Source organism: Rosa rugosa, chromosome 6 (genome assembly GCF_958449725.1).
Source record: "Rosa rugosa chromosome 6, drRosRugo1.1, whole genome shotgun sequence".
Lineage (NCBI taxonomy): Eukaryota > Viridiplantae > Streptophyta > Magnoliopsida > Rosales > Rosaceae > Rosa > Rosa rugosa.
In genome coordinates this window covers 20,929,540-20,938,381 of record NC_084825.1, presented here as the reverse complement: position 1 = coordinate 20,938,381, position 8,842 = coordinate 20,929,540, and the positions used below count along the sequence as shown (strand labels likewise).

Genomic DNA, 8,842 nt, shown 5'->3' with positions numbered 1-8,842 from the left:
CGTTTATAGTGTAAATTTGTTGTGTGCGCCAAAATACACATACACTACAAATCCTAATAACAATTTAAAGTTAATTAAGAGATTTAAGAAAAACAATTAAAAGAGGAGGTTTACCTGACATATACATGTATTAAGGGTGTGACTATTGTCACTCTACCATTTTCTTTGTTCACCATACCTGCTCATTAAACCCTACATTTTAATTTGGGCTAAATACTGGTTATTATCCTGTTGTTTGGGATCAAAATCAATTTAATCCCTAAATTTTCAATTTCATCAAAAACACTCATGCACTACCAAATCTTATCTAATATGTCATTCCATCAATCCTCCGTCAAATGGAGACGTTAAACAGTTAACATGGCATGCCAACTTAGGAGCAGTGGGACCCACTTAGAGAAAAAAATTTCAAAATTGTCCCTAACTCTTTTAATCCAGATTTCACCCAAAACCCCTAAAATTTTTAAATTTTCCCACCAAAACTTGTACACATAAAAAATACCTAACTCTATATTTGAAATCTCCTCCATCTTGGAGTCTTACCAACAAACATAATGAGCATTTTTTTATTTTTTTTTTATTTTAGACCTTTTCTAGTATTAACAACTTTGCAAAATTCACAACTTCGAAAGGAACACCATTCATTCCGAAAGTAATAATTTCTTATACATTTGAAAGTATAACAAAAATGAAACCTTCTTAAAATTCCAAAAGACTTAGCAGCCAAATGTTTACAACATTTCAAATAGCTCTAATAATTTTAACAAAAAATTAGAGCAAACAACCAAGCAACACAAAACAAGGTTGTACGAAAGATGTTAGCGCTTGCTAATGAAACAATGTAGTTCCACCTTTTTCTCCCTTGCTTCGAATTCTACCTGATCCTCAAAGATGATCTGGAAGGTGTTGGAGCTTGCCCCTTTGATGCTTTAGTTGATGCCGAAGGTGTTGTGCTTGTTAAGGTAGATGTGGCAGCAACTTTGGTAGACTTTAAAGTTGTGGTATTTGCTCCTTGTCTCCTCAATGCCTTCAATTCAGCCATCTTCTTCTACACTCACATAAATAATGACAAAAAACATATGCCTCAGACCATTTATTCATCAACACATACATACCAAAATTTGAGCTTTCGGACCACATTCATCAACACATAAATACCAAAAAAACAGAACATGGCCCTTAATATCAAGCTTCTTCATCAATAAATACATACAAAAGCAGGGAACATGTTATCAAAATCAGAAATTAGAAACATTATAATCTGAAACTTATGATCAAAATTAGAAACAATATCATCTAAATATGTGGTTTTGACATTTACTTCTTTTTGACAACCATTTATTCATCAACACATACATACCAAAATTTGAGCTTTCGGACCACATTCATCAACACATAAATACCAAAAAAACAGAACATGGCTCTTAATATTAAGCTTATTCATCAACAAATACACACAAAAGCAGGGAACATGTTATCAAAATCAGAAACAGAATCAGAAATTAGAGATATTATAATCAGAAACTTATGATCGAAATTAGAAACAATATCATCTAAATATGTGGTTTTGATATTTACTTCTTTTTGACAACCACTTCTAACATTGCATCTTCAAGGAAATTCAGTTAGCAGTCACTTGTATATCATCCCAGGGCGGTAAAGAGAGCTCAAAGAATCATCAGAAAATCAGGAAACAAAAAGATATTTTTTTTATAAAATATCTGCAAGCAGGCTAAGAAGGTCATAAAATCCAACAAGTATTCATTACATTGAAATATAGTGATCGACCAACGAGATTTGCAAGACTAAAAGTATATATTGATAATAACCATGTAACAGAGGTTTGGTTCTCTGCATCTGAACAAGTTCAGAAACTTTCTTCCTCCAAATATTTCAATTCTAAAAATGATCTTTGACAAGTGGTTTAAGAAGTGAGACACTCAATAAGACATTAAAGTAAGGTAAAGACAAATAATTGAATTTCAGCAATTACAGTATCAATAGCCATAGACCAAAAACTCAACCAAAAGTTGATAATGAGACATAGAAGTCAGTGGAAATAACAAATACTAAAAATAGTGATGCAGGGGACTAATATTTCAAAGCTATAAGACACAATCAAACATATCTCATAGTTGCACTTTTACATGGCAATGATCATTTACATATGATTAGGTTAATTAGTGAATTCTGCTACTTTTACTTTTGGAATATCTACTAGTCCTCCATAAACTTAGGAGCCTGTAGACCTGACATAGCCCAAAACAATCTAAGAAGACATTGATTCATACACGAGTTCACAAACCTCATAAAGTAATTACATATCTAGAATTTTGATTTAGCGCTAATGATATCCACAGAGACTAAATATGAAATCCCAACAGATGCACTCTATACAAACAAAAGTAACCAGAACACTTAAGATTCACACAATCGTTAAATTAGATGGGAGACCCAATTTCAAATTTTCGAGACCTACTTTCAAACCCGAAACCCTTTAATCCCAATTTAGAAAATTTGAAACCCTAAACTCAAACCCTTTTTCCCCAATTTTAAAATTTCGGAACACCAATTTCAAACCCTAAACCCGAAATTTTAATCCCAATTTAGAAGATTTGAAACCATAGAACAAAACCTTAAATCTCAAACTCACCGTTATTACACGCATTTGTATGCATGTAATTGTATCTAAAACACTCGAAATAATTTAATTCTCAAGTCAATTATTATGTAATTAATCCATTTTTTTTATTTTGTAGAAAATAAGCGGAGTTGCGAAAACGAGAAAAAAATGACGCGAAAATGGTGAAGATTTGAGTTTTCGACAAAAGGACGAAATTGTGGATATGTTAATTGTTTAATTAAGCTTAATTACTTAATTAAGCTTAATTGGTTAATTAACCAATACACAAGACGTGCAGCATGCAAAGAGTGGGTTAATTACCCATTGACCATTGGTCACTTGACACGTGGCAATCCTTTTCCATTTCATTCTCTTTCCAAAACCTGTCAGCATGTGGCTTCATTCAATTAAGCAACCACACACCCTTTCATCTTTTCCTAGCCGTAGGATTATCCCTTGCTCTGATCCCAGCCATCCATCATATCCCACTACTCACCAGCCACCACAATTATATAACCCATTCTCCTCTCTCTCTCGAGATATCAACACCCAGCGCCGCACTTCACATTTTCAAGGGGAGGGCTGCTGCCCTCTCCCAACAGCCACCATCACTCTTCCTTTCCTCACAATTTTCATTTTTATTTCTATTTTTCATTCCTTTTTTCACTCACTTCCTCACTAACAAATTTTCATCACTTTGTCAAGGAGTAACAAGATTTGAGTTTGGATAAAAGTGAGAAGTTATAAATCAAGACTTGTCATAATTGCTCTATAGTAATTTGTGGCTTGTTCTTGTTACTTCTCACTTCTCTTCACCTTTCTCTCTTTAATTTGATGAATATTGTTGTTGATTAGTTTATGGGTAGTGAGTAGTTTATTTAGGAAACTAGGGTTTGAGCCCTAGCATGGATTTTATGTAATAAATATGTTTTGATTTAATGGTTTTCAATCTCGTGTTTGACATATGTTCTATTCTATAAGACTTGGCTTAGATGCATGATTAGGAGCTTGATTAACTCTTGAATGTGTAGATGAGCATGTCTAGAAGAAATTAGGGAGCCTAATCACCTTTCTAATTTATGGCTAAGACACTTGTTTAGAACATGGTTAGTTACAATACCAATTTTGATTGCCTTATTGGCTAGCTTGGGAATCTTGATTCTAGGACTCTTCGCCTTTTGGTGCAACTAGAGGCCCTAGCAAGGCTCTAGATTGTCCCAATTTGAGTTTCTACGACCCTTGATCCGGAGTAGGAATACCCTTTAAGGAATCTATTGACCCATGAGCCTTGGGTACGGTTCTTGATGCCATTATGAATTGAATGACCATTATCGGAATATATTTGTGCATTGAATTTGGCTAGGAGGATACCCTAGTGACCTAATTTCCATTTCTTACTTTTCTTTCCTTTATTTAAATTTAGTTGTTAATTAAAGTTTTCATTTAAATTCTTGGAATTTAGTTATTAGAAATTCAATTTACAATTTTCGGTGACAAATTCGACCCATTATAAATATCCATCACTAAGCGCGTAGCTTTGATTAGGTTTTGGTGAGAACCAAAGTCGAGCATTGCTAAGGCTTGGTGCCTTAGAATAGCATTTTTATTTATTTTCTTTTTCTTTTTCTTTTGTTTGCTTAGTGACTTTAGTTCCGACTACCCAAGGATTGTAGGTTAGCCACTAATCCCCATGGTACGATAATTTTGGGCTTAATACTTCCCTATCTTGACACGATTCGTACGCTTGCAAGAGTTTATGATTCAAGTCACACCGTAATGAGGGATTTCATCTCCACCCTTCGTTTTTCTGGGTATCCAAACATCAAGCATGTTGTTGGCCATGTTGAAACCTTCTCTAGCTCAAGACAAGCGAATGTCTTCGCGCCTTCAATCAGGCTTCTCGATTTTTTGAGTGTCGCCCGGTTTCAAAGCAAGAGAGTTAGCATTATGGGTTTCTCAAAACTTTTATTTATTTATTTGGGACTGTGTTAGGAGGAAGGTCGCGTAGTAGGGTTTCTATCTTTCTGACCATAATCTGGGTTAAAAAAAGAACCAGGGACAATCTTGGAATTTCCCCCTCTGAGTTGGCATGCCTCGTCGGCTGTTTGACATCTCCATTTGACGGAGGATTGACGGAATGACCTATTTGACGAGATTTGATAGTGGAGGGGTGTTTTTGATGAAATTGGAAGTTCAGGGGCTGAATTAATTTTGAACCCAAACCAGAGGGTAGTAACAAGTATTTAGCCCTTTTAATTTCAATTATTAAGTTTACTTATCTAACCCTTTTCTTTTTCTAGAAATATCCTTATATATATATATATATATATATATATATATATATATATATATATATATATATATATATGACATATTCCACTACACCAATAAATGAATCAGACGATAGTTTTTCACTGTCGTCTGATAAGGCCCTCTGCTGTTGTCTATCTCAATGCCGTCTGATGGATTAATCAGACAACAACACATAACTGTCGTCTGAGAAAATTTTGCACAACATCAGCGGCTTACATGACTGTTGTCTGAACACCAAAAAGAACAACAGGAGCTTATATGCTTACTGTTGTCTGAAGGCTGTGTCAAACAACAAGTGCTATATGTTTGCTGTTGTCTGAAGGCTGGGTTAGACAACATGTAGCTGAAAATCCCATTGTCTATCCATTATTGATATTATAGGTTTCTCCGAAAAACTGTTGTTTGTTGTTTTGCCAGACAATGGCTTTTTCGTTCTTTTTGTCCTTAAAAGTATTATAGTTAGATAGCTCATACAACAGTTTTTGCTAGGCATTTTGTGATGATCAATTATTGGACAATAGTTTTTAGATGGAATAGAATGGTCTGAGAGACATGCATTCAAAAGAGATTCATTTATGTAAAGATCTGATACATTAATCCATATATTCAACAAAGTCATTCCATCCCAACATTAACCCTAACCATAAAACACTAACCATAAACTTATACTTGTCCATAAATGTGATGCACATTAACCCTGCCTACACCTCACAAATAAGTGAAAACAATGCACCAACAGCTTTAAGCCTTTACTCCTTTATGCCTGCTAAGATAATCATATTTACAACATCAACTGGCAAAGCATAAGCTGGATTTGTGGGTTACACCACTAGATATTCATGGAGGGAAAGCCTTGCATCAAAAAGCATCAACCTCAGTTATGTGATGAAAACAGCGGCATACAAACAGCAAATACCAAAGATAAATAGTTAAATTCTACACAACCCTGACATGTTAGATATATATGGGAAGTTATTCTTTTGCTTAGATCCAATCTCATCTTGCCAAGAGATACTTATAGAAGGAAAAGTACATGTGGAATTTAAATCTTCTTATGTAAACATTTCATGTTATATGCATCTTATGTAAAAGCAGAGGCTCCAACTGGGCATTTACTATTATACCTGCTACACTAAAGTATGTATGGTAGGCATCACATGCATCATCTGGTCTGTCTTCCTCCATTTTCAATGTCCTGCAATTTTTAATAATTAACCACAACTCATAAAAATTCAGTCACAATTAAAATTTCACTTTGGAAACTCCTCAAGAATATTCCAAATGTACAAATAGGTTATGTAAAATCAGACAGTCTAAAATGAACTTGGCAAGCTTTTCCTTATTGATCCAATGAACTTGGCAAGCTTTTCCTTATTGATCCAATGAACTCTATCAATCATGATCAAACTAGATAGAACCCACCATGAGTAGCACACCTAAAATGAAGCGCAACTGCAGTGAAGAAGAGTCCAATAGTGCTAACAGAAATTTACATTTTAATCATGAACCACTCTGACATTAGAGCAACATATTGGTTGTCAATCAAAGAGTTTGATCACAGTTCTGTTACAAATAAGAAATCTCTTCCTTTGTGCAAATAGAACTTGCTTCATAGCTCATATATTGCTCGAACATATTGAGAAGAGATATAACTAAAAGACTTTGACCACAAAATTGGTTGGACCCCAAAATTGAAATCTGACTACTTAGCCATCATTCTGCCACAGAAATAAAGAATACTAACAATCATAGTCAATTAGAATTTCAAGAAAGATAGAGGTTCTAGAAGGAACAGAACTACCAAATACCAAAGATAAAGCTTTAACACAGCTCAAAATAAGATACTAAGTACAAGCTTTAATATTAAAGGACAGTAAACCTCACCTTTAACTCAACAAGTGTGTTAGAGAAAGGGTGGTCCAGATTCTTGAGGCTAAAAACAGTTTTCAATTTAGAGTGTGGTAGTGTCACCTTTTCTTAGGCTATCAAATAATGACAATGAACTAGTAACGGTTATCATACCATTAATATGCCAAAACTACATGTACAGAGAGATTTACAAAAGAATATGACTAATTAGAAGCTAATTGTCAAACCTTTGATGTTCCACATTGAGCAAAGAAGATGTGCACCAAGCTCTTGCATGTGTCAGCACGTAGAAGTCATTCAAATTCTTCAGCTTCCTGCAATAGCTAGAACCAATGTTTCAAAATTGCAGGTTGATAAGTTTCAATAAGCAAAAACAATACTGAAACAGATAAGGACCTAGATATACCTTCTTCAACAACATCAATGTAAACCAATGGATGTTTGAAATTGGGAGCCTGCTTCCATACTTGAGCTCTTGCAAATTTAAGTATTTCCCTAGCTTTGCCAAGGGGTTCTAACTTGTCATCTTATGAAGACTAACAACCCATGAATGAGTTACAGAGCATGAGACAGCCCCCGCCACCAATCCACTTTAAGGCAATATTTGAGAAAACCTTTAGTAGAAAGACTTTTAACAAAAGAACACAATCTCTCAACAGATTGTAATAACCCATGACCATAATTTCATGAACATACCGATACAAATATAATGCTGAAATTTTTGAGATATTCAGAAATAGTACAAAGCTAGGCAAAATTGTTGTTTAAACACCACAATCCCCTCTCTCAAGTACCTGCATTGACGACATCAATTAGCCCTGCTAAACCATAATAAGGATTTGAACACAAACAACTTTAACTAAACAAAAAATCGACAAGAACACTAACCCCCAAATCGAAATTAACAGCAAACCCTAACACCACAAATCGAGTTCTATGAAATCCCCAATCCCCAAATCCATTTTAACCAGAAAATCAATCAAACCCAAAACCAATCGATTTCAAAAACACGAAATTTCGAGGTAAGAGAAGTACCAGTTAACAAAACCAGAGCTCTTGAGCTTCTTTATCTTTTGAACTGGATAGCCTCAATTAACTTGTGTAAGATTAATGGGTTCCCAAAAGCTCTAGTCATTCTTTTTGTTGTAAAAGAAATCGAACCGTCGAGGAGAGAGGCTGAGAGGGAGAGGGCCCGTGCCAGAGAGAGAGAGAGAGAGAGAGAGAGATGGCGACTTCAGTTTAGGTTTTGTAATTTTGACGAGGGCTCCTTCTTCATTTTGGTTTTGAAATCTGATAAAGAAGAGAGAGAGATTATCTGATAGCCAAATCAAAACTAGAACTAGGCTATCTTTTGGTGGTGGTGGTGGCTGTGCCAAAAGTCGATGGCCGGAAGTCGAGCTTTCCAGAGTGAAAGAGAGAAGGAGAGAGAGAGAGAGAGAGAGAGAGAGAGGGATGCTTGGTCCTTGGTTTGTTTTGACGTCGGGACTCACCGGATTTGATGAGCTTGCCGAGCTTAGAGACGAAGAGGATTTGGAGGTCAGAGAGAGTGGAATCGGAGATGGGTTTTTTTTTATGACTGAATAGAAGATGGGTTGGGATTGGGTATTGGTGTTAATCTGAGGGTGGAGATGGAGGAATGGGGAGAGGAGGTGGGTGGAGATGGAGGAATGAAGTCAATCGGAAATGACTTATTCGATTAATTTTTTTTTTTTAAAGAAAAATTGTGTGAAATGACAAATTTAGCCCTTTAAGTGGGCCCCTCCGTCAAAGTAAACGTTCATATTGGACGGCACAGTAAAATTTGGACACGGCTGATTGAAATTGAAAGCACAAGGGTGTTGCTAATGAAATTGAAAGGGGATGGACTAACATGATGTTGAGTGCAAACCACAGGATAGTAAACTGAATTTTTTTTTTTTTCAACCCCTTGCAATGATCCCCATCAAATTTGAGTGATATTGGCCCGGACCACCACGTGACCACTCCATGGCAATGCCATGTGGTAGGATCATAGAATAATTACTAAGAGAATTGTTA

At 35.4% G+C, this 8,842-nt stretch overlaps 1 long non-coding RNA gene across 4 annotated transcripts; it reads right to left on the bottom strand.

The window, feature by feature from the left end:
• Positions 1 to 5,498: 5,498 nt before the first annotated feature.
• Positions 5,499 to 8,459, bottom strand: LOC133717323 (uncharacterized). 4 transcript variants are annotated; one of them, XR_009849531.1, is made up of 5 exons: positions 7,841 to 8,459; positions 7,502 to 7,599; positions 7,212 to 7,395; positions 7,033 to 7,119; positions 5,499 to 6,131 (listed from the first exon to the last, which is right to left on the bottom strand). It is a non-coding gene; the product is annotated as an uncharacterized LOC133717323 (long non-coding RNA). The 4 variants fall into 4 exon arrangements; XR_009849533.1 differs by having other exon boundaries at positions 7,033 to 7,128; positions 7,212 to 7,599; XR_009849530.1 differs by having other exon boundaries at positions 7,212 to 7,599.
• Between the last annotated feature and the right edge of the window lie 383 nt (positions 8,460 to 8,842).